The sequence below is a fragment of the Plectrocnemia conspersa genome, unplaced genomic scaffold (genome assembly GCF_051122295.1).
Source record: "Plectrocnemia conspersa isolate PC_06_02 unplaced genomic scaffold, ASM5112229v1 ptg000006l, whole genome shotgun sequence".
NCBI classification, from domain to species: domain Eukaryota; kingdom Metazoa; phylum Arthropoda; class Insecta; order Trichoptera; family Polycentropodidae; genus Plectrocnemia; species Plectrocnemia conspersa.
In genome coordinates this window covers 11312974-11329744 of record NW_028277170.1, presented here as the reverse complement: position 1 = coordinate 11329744, position 16771 = coordinate 11312974, and the positions used below count along the sequence as shown (strand labels likewise).

The 16771-nt window shown below is 27.8% G+C and overlaps 1 protein-coding gene across 11 annotated transcripts in view; it reads left to right on the top strand.

Annotated features, from left to right (window-relative positions):
• DIP2 (disco-interacting protein 2) overlaps positions 1-16771 on the top strand; it is a 94514-nt gene that overhangs the window by 1043 nt on the left and 76700 nt on the right. The gene's annotated exons all lie outside the window — the stretch shown is intronic.

Below are 16771 nucleotides of genomic sequence, written 5' to 3'. Positions count from 1 at the left end.
TAGTTAGATAATATGAATAAAAAATAAAATTATTTTAGTTAGTCGCATAGTACATTTATTATTATTATTATTACTTATAAAATATATAGAGGCTAAGATTGGGTTGTTTAATAAGTTATATATTATTTTGTAGTTTTTGCATTTACGTATAAAAACTTATATTTACATTTTCATTATTGTTTACAATCATAAATGTGCACGTTGATAAAATAGTCTATCTCTAAAAAAAAATATTAAGTCGGATGAATTTAATAGTTTAATAGTTTATAATTATTATAATGTAAAAATGGTGATTATGTTTACCCTCATTGTAACGCATTGGTGTAACGCCTGTCATGTTACAAGATTTACAATAAATATATATATTCCTTTTGCTAAGAAACTCATGTTCATCTTATGTTGTATTCATTCCTTATAAGCTCGATGCCTCAGCACCGATAATTTGTTCCTTTGTTAACCCTTTGTAGTCCAAAGTTTTTTTTAGTAAGTGTTGCTTCAAATCAATGCCATTTTGAATGAATGTATTTAAATAAATAATTTAATGATTATTAAATATAATAATAAAAAAAATATCTATTTCTTCTATATTATATAAAATAATTTCTATTTTGGCAGAATTAACTTTAAAAGTTAAATTACATATGAATAATATAAATAGTATTATATGAATTTAAAAAATATAAAATATTATTTTTGAAATTATATTCATTTATCTATTTATTACAAGAATTAAAATTTTCTTAATTGAATTTTATTTTTATTTTTATTCAAATTTAATTTTTATAATTGGTTGGATTTTAATTGATATTAATTTAAGAAATGTACTAATATTAATCTTATTAAATTATAAAAGTTTATTATTTAAAGAATTGCTTTATTAATTTATTATTTTATTATATTATATAGAGGCATAATAATTGAATAAATGAAATATTTCAAATACGTTTTATTTATTTAGTTTTCTTATTCATTGTACTTATAAAATGATTAATTTTAAGATATAATTTTAAATAAATTGAGAAAAAATGTCCACACGTTTTGGACTGCCAGTAAAAACAGATGTCTAATACGTGTAGACAGACTCCAAATGGTTTTAATCATCATCGGGGGTGAAAATGGTGCTTTCATGCATATTCACCCTCGAAAGACGATGCTCTGTTTTTGATAGGGTTTGAGAAGAGTAATATAACCTCAAAAGGAACACCACAATAACAGCTGAGGTCTACTGCCATCAACTTCGACGATCAGCAGAAGCTGTTCGTCATAGAGTACCAAATTGTCAATACCAAATGATCGCTCGACCGAACATCGCTAATCTCAAGAATGCTTATTCAAGAGATGCTTCAGCATCTACCGTATTCCTCAGATATTGTTCCTTTAAAACGATCTTCATATTATAACATTTTTAATGGTAACTAAATGCATGCTTTAAAACTAGTTCATGTCAAACTACAATGATTTTTTCGCCGAGAAAATACATTTATCTAAATATGCATATTACCTCAGAGTCTATTTAAAATAAATACAATGCTATTTAAACTTTTTTCTGGTAACTATTTGTATACATATTAACGAATCAGAAGATTGATTGCAATGTATAGATATGTGTGTGTGTGTAATATATAATATTCCTTAAACCCTGCGGTTAAACTATATAAACATACATTTATCTATTTCGCCATATTAGTATTGTCAACTAAGTCTATTAAAATCCAAAAAAAATATGATAAAAGTATTATAAATAATTGTTAGGTGCGATAAATATGATCTAATCGATAGTTATAATAATTACCAATTCTGATCTCCCAGACAGTATAGAAATCTATGTTTATGGAATTTGAACCATCGACTTTGAATTGATATGCATTATATGGCCCGCGAAACTTTTTTTGCGGCCCGCGATCTGTACATTTTACAGCGAAATTTTTATCAAACATTGGGGAGCAAAACTTTGTTATAATTAATATTTGACGCGACATGTGTGAAAGAAAATAGAAAATTGAGTTCGGAATTACCCATCATATATTAAAATACGAAAACCTTTTTTTATAATACTAAATATTAAAAATACTAGTAAAAATTATTTCTAGTTATGTGTTATTTTTGACTTTATTTTTTTCGTATAAATAAAATAACTTTTGAATTGACATTAACTGATTTTTCATTTACCATCCTCTTTGGCCCCCGAAATGTTTGCTAAAGAAAATGGCCCGCGGCCTAAAATAAGTTGAAGAACAGCGCTGATCTAAGGGATAAACATGACTACGAAGAGGCTAATGTATATTTAATTTTTTTGATTATACTTTGATGCAGAACTATACAAGTAGAATATTTTACAATTTATTTTACTTTGCACTGGTGAACTTTAATTACCGCCAAATATCACTTAAAAGTAACATCAGAAATGCTAAAGTCCCTCATGTGAGTTATAACTAAGCTGACGATATACATAAATAAATATGTACATATATATCTTATGTTATACCACGCGAACCTTTGCGCATGGTATAACTTAAATACGCTATTTTAGATGTATACTTATTCAATCGTATAATTTGCTTTGTCTACATGACACAAACTAATGTGACCTACAGACACGTGCCAAGTACGATATCTCCTACGATTTCGCCGAAAACTAAATATAATTTCGATTCGAATACCTCATTATTGGGACTCTTCTTCGTGTTGTTGTTTTCGTCGAGTATAATCAAAGTACCTACTGTCAAAATATAAAGGATTTAATTATTATGATATAATAACGTATATTTAGAATAATTGTAAAAATTGTTAATTTCGGCATTACATTTTTTAAAAAGGAATTAAAGCTGACATTTTTTTGTTATGGCTATCTCAGACTGTTAATATTACAAAAAAATCTACATATATTGTACATGACTATATGATTATGTTAATTTATCTTTATTTCTATTTCTTATTTTACTTTGATATTTATTGACTTTCTTTGCTTTGTTTTTTTATTTTTTGTGTGTTTGTATACTTTATTTTTACATGCTTCTTTATTTTGTTCTATGTATCTATTTTCCTATATTTGTATTTTAATTCTATGTTTTATTTTATATGGTTGTACTTTTTTTAAAAATGTAACACAAATAGATAATACAATAAAATTATTATATCTTATTTTATCAACTTTTATTTCATAAATAAATTAATTGTAACTTATATAATATAAACTAATCAATCTCACGTTTAATACAAATTTGACGTTTTTGAAATTAAATCAACACTATTTTTTATCTCAATCCAAGTATTGTAAATTTTAATAATATGTATTATATTAAAATATTTTGATTTAGTTTATTTTACTTATGAACTTATCTTTATATCTTAATTAGTATTCACTTATAATTTTTAAGATTTTATACCTACAAAGCTTTTGAAAAATCATGTAAGTACATCGTATTTAATATATTTTCTAAAAATTGACATTAAAAAATCCACGTATTACTGAATCCTGAATAAGCAGACAAATCTTTTACATATAACTAATATATAGCAAAATAACTAGTTTATATATAAATAGGTAAGATAATTAGTAACTAGTACCTAAATATAATGAATATTTTCGCGTAAATGTTATAAAAATCAATCCTACTTAATTGCGTGCATCAGACTAAACAAAAAAGGGGTAAATTTAACAATTTGTTATTGCATTATTCATTAACAAAACTTTTGTTCAAGAAAGAGGGAGCATTAACTTGACTAAGTCGCGTGCATTTAATCTTAGCCAGTTTAAGGAGTTTTTGTAAGACTGTGAAGAAGTTTATTATTACCCTTATCCCTTAAATAACGCGATAGATACGTTCTAAGAAATATCGCATAAATCGAGACATAGAACAAACTCTAATAAAATGATGGAATAGTATTTACATATACTTTATAACTTTTCTTAAACCTATAAAGTAAACGAGAAAAATCTTCAGCGACACGCGTGCACTACAAAAGGCAACTCGACACACTGCATGGGCAGTGAGAGAGGTTCCAGTTGTAGGTGAAGTGGGAGTAAGCCATTAACTCATGCGTTTGTACATCGCTACGCTACACGCATGGAACCAAATATGTTTGATTTTAAATATTATAAAATAAAATATGCTTTTTTCTTAACCGCGCAAATTAAGGGATAGGTGTACTATGAAGTATTAGTTAAACAGTTTAAACATTTTTAGATGACTTTATATAAGACATTGTGAAGTTAATTAACATTAAAGAAAATACAATGAAGTAAATAGACGGGCGTTAAAATCATAATACTATATAATTTTATGGATAATTAACGATTCTTTTCAAGAATCGAAATTATATTTATGATACAAAATTTAACTTATTTTTTAAATTTAAAATAAAATCAGTTTAAAAACGACAATAATACATACTCATAGTGTAAGTAAAGATTTTTAAAAACCAGACAGATATAATATTATAAATAATTTGGGTTCTATGTATTATTTAATATATTTGATACAATCGTTTTATATGTAAAATTTTTTTTTTCTGTTGCGATAGATTTGATTCAAAAACAACTAGCATTTAGTCTATTTTGTCTCACAAGATCATAACTAAGTTTTGTTTTGCAGCTTTTGTGAAAATATAAGCATCTAAAGTCGTTGCTTCACAATGCATTTTTTAAAGACATGCACTATCGAAAAATACTCTCACAACAATCAAAAAATAATTTTTATTACGTTTATCAGGCGCAGTTCTATGAATCATCGTATTTAAAACAAGCTGTCAAGGAAAGGGAACAGAATATAAAGTGCTTCTCCGTCACTTTCAAGATGGCAAGTCTTGAAGCGCTTATTAAAAATAAGGGGAGAATTTTAACTTGTTATGGCAGAAAGGAAAAGCCTATTTATCTATGAATGCAGCTGAAATATTATAAGCATAATAAGCTCAACTACCAACCTAGAAAAATGAGTTAAGGACAACATTTTTGTAATCTTCTTAATGTTAGAAGTGCTTGAACAAACTGGAGTTGAAATACTAAATTTAAATTCTATAATATAAATTGATGGCATGAAAGCTAAATACGCAATACTTTTCTTTCTTGCGTAAAATGTAGCAAAAATTATATCCTAACCAACGATAGTTCATTGATCTGAGAACAAGAAACTTACTATAATTAAATAAATTAAACTTGAGAGAAATCTTGTAAAGAGTGCTATGAAAGGTATCTTTTAGAATTGCCACTTAACGAATTACATAACGGATTAACTGTATATATGTTTTGACAAAATGTGACATTTTGTCAAATAATAATTATACATATATATATTGCTATCTTTTGATATTTTTTAATCTTTTTTACGTTCACACTTTTTTTTTAGAATCTTAAGATATATTATTTTTAACCCTCGAAAACGCGTGAACCGCGTTTCGCTATCACACGAAAATGCGTGAATGGACTGTATTCTGTCTAGCATAATATACGTGTTGCTTTGTCAAACACCACACAACAGTTTAATGTAAACTATAATATTAATATATAAATTTATATATTATATATTGTAATGTTTCCTTGTATTTTTTTTAATAACTGAAGTAGCTGAGTTTTAGAAAATTATCAATACCAATATGAACGACCAAGCACGATTTTAATTAATCGTGACGATATTCATCCGTGAGATTGGGAAAATCTACGTGAACCTAATCTGTGATGATCGATCGGAATTATATTTATATAATAATCACTAATTCCGATCTTTCAGACACCATAGAAATTGTAATCTGACTGACAACGAGGTTTATAGAACAAAACCTTTTAAGAAACCCTGTAGTATGACGCATAGTATATTTTTAAACGTTATTCAAATTCAAATATATAAGTTTAATGATTGTAGTGGTAATTTTTATGTTTAATAAATATAGCTACAAAATCTCAGAATCTATAGTATTTTGAGATACGAGCAAATTAAAAAAATAGTTTGATTCAACATACGAACAAAAAAAACGTATTGCTTAACTTAAAAAAACTTTATCGTTAATTTATGTAGTATGTATTTACAATTTCAATTGCCAATAATCCACTCGAAATGGATTAATAATATTTCAATTTGGGAAATTGATTTAACATACGAGTAATTTGAATTGCGAGCTACGTCACGGAACGAATTATAGTTAGTTAAGGCGCCACTGTATATGCATTAGACTTGATTACAATTTTTAGCCATAAAGTTTCAATGGTTTACATATAATTTTACGTTGATAAAAACTGCGGTCATTCTGTCATAATATTGCTGTTAACAAAAAAGTACAAATTATAGAAAAAAATCTAATAACAATTTTAAATTCTTGCATAATTTTACATATAGTACGAAGTATAATCTCAGTGAAGTACGCATAGAGCTGTAGTATGCATACACGTCACTAGTATTCATAAAAAATATCAAATCAAATATAACAAAAATTTAGTTTAAAAATACATAGTTATCGACTAATCATTAACAATTAGTTAATGGTTTGAATATTTTGTTGAATTAATAATGTTAAGCTAAATATTTTATTTATTTTTCATTTAAATCAATTTGTACCAAACAGTTCAAAATAATTATACAGTGTTGTCTGTTGTATAATAATTCATCGAAAATAGTAATAAATTAATTAAAATAAATATAATTCAATTATTTCTTACGGTAAAGTTTTACTCAATTTTTACGACTTCAAACCTTACCGATGGTTTTATTATTAGCAAAATTTTTGGCGTACTTATTTTTGCATCGCTCAGGGGGTCCGACTATCCTTAAATAATATTCCGTTTATTTTTGGTCGATATGACTACTCCTCGTTTACTTATACGATTCGTTCTTCGCGAGCCACGAGTATAATGAAGCAATCGGTAGTCAGCGAATAAGTTTTTCGCGATACGCACATGCGTTCGGAGCGAAACGTGATAACGGTCCCTCGGTTACTAACTAACTACATACATTGGTTGTTATGGCCTGTGTATCGCGGTTCGCGGACCGCGTTAATGAAGGGTCATTAAATATATGTGTGCAGTAATTTGGCATATTTCTACAAAACGCTGGTGACGATGCGCAATGTGTGTGATATTTTTCCCAATGCTCCCCAAGGATTATTATAATATACATTATGGTCGAGCCAGCTGCAGACTTAGATTTCATCTCTGTTCGACTTGCTTTTTCTAAAGAAAATACGTTTAAAATAAATGTTCTGGAAATTTTATTATGCTGTCTTGTAATTATAAAGATATAAAAAAATGCAGAAAATTCTCAAAGAACAGTACTCTTATTTTTTGTGAAAATAGACTATAGATTCAATAGCGTTTGAAGGCCGTTTTTGGTTTGTATCAAATACCATTGTGTTAATCGATTGAACCACTCTTCAATTTAACAATTGGCAGGTCTCAAATATTTTGTATGTAATGGTTCCAAATATTATGTTATTAAATCATAAACCCTGGTGGTTGTGAAAGACAAAAATGGCCTTCTTTGTTAAAATAGGACAACACCGTGAGAAAACTATTTTGACCAGAAATATCAGAAAGATTTCGAGTATCCGTCGCAAACTCCTTAAGAAAGGATACGTTCCTGTTGTTTAGATATCCTTAATTATTACTATTGAAAATATTTTTTTCTATATAATTAATCATTTTTAACATTAGATTTAGCAAAATTTAAATAAATTACTTGTTAAATCAGAATCCTAATTTAATTTAAATAAATAAATATGAGTAATACTATTTTTTTTTTATAAAATTGTTCAATAAAATGATGTCTATATGTACATATGTTTCTTGAAATGTAAGGTAAATTATAGAGGTGTAACCCATAAATTGCCATCTTATTATTTCATATGAATATTTTTTATAAATATATACAAAAAATGTTTTTAATAACATTTATATATACAATATAAAATTACCTTACTATTGATAAATTAGATAACAAACTTTAAATGAATTTAAATTGAATATATCGAAAAAACAGATCATATAAAGAAAAACTGAATACAGCCTGTAATTTTTCATGTAAAAAAGGATCTATCTTTGTGTTTTTCCCTATATGTATTATATATGTATATATCAACGGTGTGTACTTTACGGGCATTCGTATTGTATAGATATCTCTATAGTCGGTAATAAAATATCATTGTTTATAATTCATTTAGTATATTTATATATTTATTTTAAAATACATACAATATTATCAATATTAGCAAATCATTTCATGGTTCACTTCATGTCCTTTTTCTAACTGAATGAACAAGTTATTCCTTTAAACATTATCGACGCGTTCTTTTCTGTATTTTGCAGATCTGCGCATGCACGATAATATGTTTTGGATTCAATACTATTTCTCTATGTAAGATAATATTTTATAAAAGCACCTATCCAATTTCATACATTCTCTAATAGAAAATAACGTCGTTAAATCCGATATGATACGTCATATTTTATATTCGAAGCGGATTTCAGATTTTAATGGTAGAGCTTTACCGATACGTATTTTGGTTATATATGATAATATATATAGACATTTCGAATGCAACCGAACGTCGGATGCAGCTCTTTAAATTTCCCACCGCATACTAAATCGTTAGGTAGGCAATATCAATAGCGTTCGACTTTGGAGATCGTCTCTAGAATAATGGGTGAATTTTTTTATGAAATTGTATCCATATGTTATTTTACAATTTATCAAACACGTAAAATAAGCATCTGCCAGTAAATTAAAGTATTTATAATAACATAACAACTAAATATACTTAATAATATGTTGATACACTACTCTTGATTATCCGCGCTAATGCTACACAATAAGGGCACAAATAATTGAAAAACACGGATAATACGAACTCTCAATTTTTTTTTTGTTTTAAAATATGTATAATATATTTACGATACTTAAAATAATGATCAAATGATCATCTGTCACGGTATTCCGCGGTAAAGCAGTTTTATTGATTATATAACATCCTTGGTTCATGGGTCGAATTACACTTGTAACACTAAGCTGTAAACATTTTGCACCCATAATACCATTGTTCGTTTTCAATATGCTTTCATTTCAATGAGAAGAAGCATTATATATTAACTGCTTTATGTTTCAATCCTTTACTATTTAAAAAAACTGTTATTTCTGACACCATTTAGTTTTGAACAAATCTTCAAAGATCTCTTTATTAATCCATGCTCTTTTCTGGTTTTAATAATCAATAGAAAAACATTTTAATTTTGTCTCCTAAAATTATCTATATTTTTTTTACTTTTCTATTCACTATGAGTTCCATCTGCATTTATGCAATACATGACTGTTAGATGACATCAAAATTTTAAATTAATTTTAAGCATGGAAAATCGAGATAATAATGTCAATAATTTAATATTCAGCGTACTTAATTTCATACAAAGCACGTTAAAATTAGAGGCTGTGCCAAACTTTTGATAAACTTAATTGTAAATATTATTTTGCATGATTTGTATTTTTTTTCAATTACGTGACAATCTACACAGTGTATAAAAAAAATTTTTTTTAATATTTCATAAAGTTTAGTTATGAATTTTATATTATACTAATTTAGGATTTCAAGGTATCAGCGCAATAAACATAGCAGTCGATTAATCGGTCTTATTTCTAAATATATATATAATATATGTAACACTAATGTGGAGCATTTAATAGCATATTAATATAGTTTTCTACTGCACTATTGATATATAAACGCATTAATTTATAACAAAACATTTTTATTGTTTCAGGTAAATCAAGTTTTTCTCGAAGCACACTAAAAATTATTCTTATAAAGTTATGTAAGTATATTCATTGGTTTCACGTCAATAATTTTATAAAGTTTTATTTTTAATATAGCGATACATTTTCAACGATTAATACTGATATAAAGTAAATCGCACACTTAGATGTAACTTTAATGTATTTTTATTTAATAATATATGCCAAAACCTATTAAATTACAGAAATACGTGAATACAATTCTATACAAAACAAAATTTATTTAAATTTGCACTTATTTAACTTAAGCTATTTTCGCGGAATTTTAAATGCATATATTTATATACGCCAGCAATATGTATATATGCACGATATTTTTACGAGCTTAAGTTACTTTATTTTGAATTTAACGAACTGGCTGCAATGTTTCGTTATCACGTGAAAACGCGTGTACGGACCATAATGGGTGAACAAGACTTTCATACTAAACAAACACTCCCTTTGAATTTGGACAGAAAAATGCATGTCATTTAATTAAATAATATAAATCTTATTTAAATATATGGAATATAGGTTACAATAAATTTAAAATTGGTTAAAATAATAAGAATTTCGGGGTTCAAATGTGATGTAAACGGAATGGATAAGATTGAGTTGCTAGCCAAGCTGTACGATAAGATTTGTAATATATTTAGCATCATTATTTTTTACAAATATCTAATACCTCCACAATTATTAGGAGCTTATCCTTTTATTATTGCTTAAAAAATCTATTTTTTAATTAATAACTATTGAAGTAGTAGTAGTAAAGTTTTATTCTGCCCCATATATATTATATGCGTAGCTCTAAAACAACACAAGCGGCGTCATTACAATTAACGCAGGTTTATAAACGAATTGGACGATCAAGTTATATTTTGCAAGTAAAATAAAACATAAATCGGTAAAATTACGTACAACCATAAATTGGCAAGCGTCCAACTAAGAGCAAGTATCGTACTCTATACGCAAATACATTAACAACTTTGCCATCTGAAAATTTATAGTATCACTATTGCGTTGACTTTAGGAACATTAAGTAAGAAGTTAAAATTATTGCATACTTTCTGTTAGAAGTGGAACAAAATCTTTTTACATATAGGTACGTGAAGCATTACACAGCTGATGCCTGATGTAGAATTTTATTTTATATTCAATTTAAAAAAATCTGACAGTTGACAGGTGTTATTTTTTATTGCTTTTATGGTCCAGTTATCAACTGTTGTTAGACCTTGAGGGGTATTTAAAATGGATTACATTTAACATGTAATACTTTGAACATATCGTTTTATTGTATATATATATATAATATAAAAATACTATTTACAATACAATCCTAAATGTACTAATTAAAAAAAATACTGATGATACAATATTTCTTTAAAAATCATTCTTCTTCTATGAATCAAAACTTCAACATGTATTCTTGCTTGTGTGTATATAATAAATATTATTAAACCACAATATAAGAGGAAAACGACAGTTAGTCTCTCGAGCTCGATAGACCAAAGGCAACGCTGTACACAAAAGTATGCGTCACACTCGACAGGTCTTCACGATTTTTTACACATGATCTCATCGGTTTGTACTTTCTCGCAGCTCAGGTATGGCCGGTTCTCAAAACGTTCCGCCGTTAGGACCCTTCTGGGTTTTCGGACACTACACAGGTGTGTCGGTATGCGTTGTCTGTATGGACAAGTGTTTCTTTTCTCGGTCATTGTAAATACGTTAGGCTTCTGGCGCCGAAAACCGACCAAAAAAAAAACCAACTAAGAATACCTATACACACTTATCTAATCTACCTATTGTCGAGTTTATTCGATTTTGTAACAACGGTGAGTTAATTGAAAAATTATGAGACGGCGTCACCGTATCACCAAAGCGGACATATATTAATTAACATTGCAGTTGACAAGGAAATTGAAAATGTCGGGCGAAAACTGCATCCTGGAAGGGGAATTGTGATGTGTATGAAAGAGCGTACTGGGCATATTGCAAATTAAATATACGATATATATTTGCTATAAAATACTAACTTCTGTAATAAATTGTTTTGACATATCGTTAAAAACAAATAATTTCCCCGTTGTATGGAAAATTAATAAAGTGACTCATATACATTAAAAATGAAACAAACAATGATATAAAATTATAGTTCTGGGTGTATTTAACAGCATCAGCTAAAGTTACATTTTTTTGTTAATATTGCTATATTTTTAAAACAATAAGCGATGACTTAAAAAAAGTGAAAGGTACGAATGTAATAGAAAGCTCGTATAAGGCGATACAAGTTACAGTACTGCAATGTTTTCGTTCATAATTAAACATCGTGTATTAAGATCGTCATTCCTGCAAAGATTTTCTGTGGCAGCTTATTTAAGCTTTCCGGGAATTGTTGGTAGAGATAAACGTTCAAGTCTATTTCGTGTTATCTAAAGCAAAAACTTTAAATGCTTTCTCTTCATAATATAAACAGGCTTCGTTTGATTTTCTAAATTGCCAAATTTCGGTTAATGTAATTGCACTCTCGCATTCATTGTTTAATATAATTTTGAGTACTTTTTTAACATTTATTAATCAGATTAAAATACAAATCTCACATGAATTATCATAAAATTTATGTTGTTAATGAACATTATGTCAGTATATTAACCTTAAAATTTTCATAAATTCCATATTGTAAATAATATTAAATCAGTGAGAAGGATATAGAATATTAGCGGTACCCAAAAATAATGACTGTTCAGTAGTAAATACGTATTTTCATGTTTTTGTGTTGCAGCCTTAGTTGATAAAAAAATACCCTTTCACCTAATCATGAAATAATAAGAGAAATTTGTCATTCAAAAAATTTATACAGAGCTGCATATGAGGTTTATATGCATAAAAGCAACAACTGCTACAAAAAAATATGAATAGAATTTATAGACAATACCAGAGATAGCTTAAAAAAATAAATCTAGTGTTTTTGATTTTATGGATGAGCCTTGTAGTGGAACACAAAACTGGGGGGAGGAAATAATTATACGAGATGAAATTGAAGCATATCCAACAGTAACCATCGAATAATTATTAAACAAGGTTGGTAAATCGTAGAACATAAGATGTTTAAAAAATATTGGCAAGAGCTCAAAAGCTATTTTTTGGGTTGTCCGATAACTACATAATAAGTAATTTCAACCCCTAAATCCGGATTGCACCATAAAAATGCTTTTTCTTGTGTATGGCGAAATTAAAAAAAGTACAAGTTGAAACAATGACGGCAGAAGTGTATAGTAAACATTTAACTCGATTCAGTGTTGCAATGAGTGAAAAGAAACCATCTCTAGTAAATAGGCAAAAAACTATTATCCAACATAGCAACACACTGATTAATTGACTCGGTATAAAATCTACCACTTGTTTATTTGAATAAAGCATTTTTTAAAAGGAAAATATTCAAATAAACAGAATAAGTGAATTCGGTTATTTTTTTGCTTTGTTTCTAAACAGAAAATAATACAAAGAAGGCAAGAGGCATTCATTACAAGGTTATATAAAATTATAATATATAGAAAAAAATCGAAAATACTGAATAATTCTGTTTGTTTTAGAGCTATTGATAAAAACGCCATTACTTCTGGATACGCCTAATATAAATAAATGTGAGTTTTTAAATTAATTACCCAAAAATATAAATAGGAACAGTGATTGTGATGTTAACAATCATGTTTATTAAATATTACCTTTAGTTCTTTAAACGAGATTTGGAATGTGTATAAAATATCGATTCTCAATTTGACAATAGCAATATTAAAAGTATGCATATTGGCATACAACTAGCGAAAGGGACTTTAATCGGAATATTACAATATTCGAATAATAAATATATTCGCCAGTTTTTTAACTATCTGAATATATATCTTTAATTATTCGTCAAGTATTCCTTTATATTTATAGTTAAATATTTCAATTTCTTAATTTATAAAAACATCATTTTTTTACTGTAACAATTCTAAAGTTTTTGTGTATTACAACAACGTAATTTTTTTCTTCGACGTACCGCTTCATTATTATCTCAATTGTGCTCTCTTTTTTTTTTTGAAAAATTTATATTTTTATTTTGTATGCTAATTATATAACCATGCCCATAAAAACAAAGAAAAAATACTGCCGAAATTTCAGAAATTACTTACATTTCCATGTAAATATTATGCAGCTGTGAACTTATCAATGACTCTTTTAAATCAATAATTTTAAGTTTATTTAAAGCATTTTATTATGATAATATTTTTTGGCAGAAATTAAATTAAATAGTCATGCTACTTTTTATTATTTTTTATAACATATAATTATATATGTATGAACCTATATTTATCATTCATAATGAATATTTGGAAACTCTAGCTATCAATGAGATAACAGTAGGAAAATAAGACTGATAAAAACAGTTGCAGTTCAACTGCGCGCACTTTTCCTATCGCCATTACTTATGCAACGATTGATATAATCATTCATTAAAGTATTGATTATATATATATAATAAATTGTCTAACGGAGTGGACCTATATAATTGCATTGAAGAGATCTAATCAATATTTTATCCATAGTTTATCGTAGTTAAAGTGCGATTATATGATAAAGAAAAATCTAAAACTAACAATTTAGTAATTGTTGTCGTTCTAGAAATATTATTATTAGAAAAAAGGTGTGGTATCTAAAAGGTATTCTAGTGTGATATCTTATCGTTTCTTCAACATAAAAATCTCAAATCTCCAGCAAAAAATTTTGACCGTCTGGTTTTGTGTGGTATAGAAAAAACAACGATTATGTATGATTCACGCTAACCATCAAAGTGGTCTACCAATAGTTCCGAATGAGTAACTCAAACAAGTAGCATAAGAAAAAACGCGTGATTTCTCTATGAAAAACACGTAAGAGAGGCGACGATTGAGATAGTGAGTGGAGAAAAAATGCACTGTAGATTCTGAGAAAATTCGGTTGCTAATAAATACTGTTTTTGAAATTAGTCTGTGCAACAATTCTTAGATTTGTGAACAATATTAGCGCTAAAAATATCGGTTATTAGTTATTTATTTACGTTACAAATAAAAACAAAACTACTGTTCTATTAATATGATCTTTCAATTTTTCTTTATGTTTCTTTGGAAACTGAAGAAATTAAAACAAATTTATTCAATATTGAATACCATGTGCAATAGCCAGTGAAAGCATATTTTCTATTCGAGGTATTTTTTATCTAGAATAAGAGCAAAATTAAGTAATATTTAATGGGTAATTAATGTTAATATTATTCGAACTGTTTTAAGTTTATTTTATTTAGATACAAGGCTTAATATATGATATTATATATTTGAGTTACATAAGTCTTAAAGCTTTAAAATAGGGATAGATATTATTTACTAATTTCTGCCTTTCTAGAAACCGGTTTCTGGAAGTGTTGTATTTAAGTTAACTTAAATGGAAATAACTAATACATTTAAAAGTGAACTTCAATATTTGTACAGTACAGTACATTTTTTTTAAATAAAATAATTCTGATTATTAATTTATATTTAGGTGTTTTACCACTGTAGCTTACAAAGGAAAATTTACAAAGTCACAATTAGGAATTTTTGAGAAATTTTAATACAATTTGAAACACATGAGAAAGCGATCAAATCAATGCCGATCGGATTTTATGGTAAATCGCTATTATATTATACGTATGTTGATGTACCTCGAGTTTAGCCATATCATGCCTAAATTACGTGCTCAGCATCGATATGGCATATAAAACTTTGTCCTTCGCCACTGAGAAGGCCGAAGATCTGAAGATAAATATTATTAGTTTTGATGCATACATGCATATAACTATTGTCAAACATGCGCTTGAATTAGTTTCCGTCGTATCTCAGCCTCCTGCCATAGCCAGTAATTATTGTACTCTTGTGCCACAGTGCCACGACTGGGTGAGGCATCTCGAGACCGATTCTATCGCGGAGAATGGTTATTTAGGGTGTGTGTATGCGTGTTTGTGATTCATCGTGGCATGGCGTCACACCTGTGCGGAATCACTGATTGCTCAGGTAAATATGCATTATTCACATTTGTGATCCTGCGTTTATTACATCCATTAAATATATATAAAAAAATATATATATATGCCATAATATTCCTCACAATTTTGATTGAAATTTTCATCCGATCAATTCTGTATCCGAAGATATTATTCATATCAATTGTTAAAAATAAACAGTATATAAACACTTCTGCGAATTGACAACGAAACGTATTCAAGCACTCCCAAAATTAAAGCACTGGGAAAACAAGAACTGATAGTACCCGTATTCTTTCAATAACTTTTTCTAGTTGCAATTTATTATATTGACTCATTACGCATGAAAGCCATATAATAGAGTGCGGAATACTAAAGTATTACTGAAGTAACGCGCATTTCTTAAGTACCTTTATCGATTTGCTTATACCTCTGTGAGTCTAATATTTGAAGGCTGAGTTTTTTGAAAGTTACACTAGATCCTTAATAAAGGAAGACTTGTCTAGAATATATCTGCCGAGATGGTAAGAATTTTCCGCTGGCATCGAGGACCTTGAAAGAAACTTGGCTTTAATGAGCTCAAATTCCTCCAGTAAGTTGTCCTCGAGATCTAGAGGATAAGTAGGTGCACTATCCATAACTAACAAGACTTGAGTGGCAAATTATTTTTTTCACTATAAAAAGAATCATCGACAGTCGAGAATAATCGTCAAAGTGACGCAATACGTACAGCTCGTATTGAAGACATGACATCCCTCATTTATCTATTCAAAATCTATTAAAAAAATGCTTGTATTTCAAAACTTATGTAAATTAACTAACTCGCAACCTAAGGTTACACTACTTATTTTTTTCAAGTCACTAGTTGTTGCCGTCAGTATTTCGCTTATTTAAAAGTACCACTGGGATCTAATCTGGGTCCTTCGCTTTTTTTACTCTACATCAATTACTGAATACTTCATATATGCTGATGATCTTAAAGTGTTGC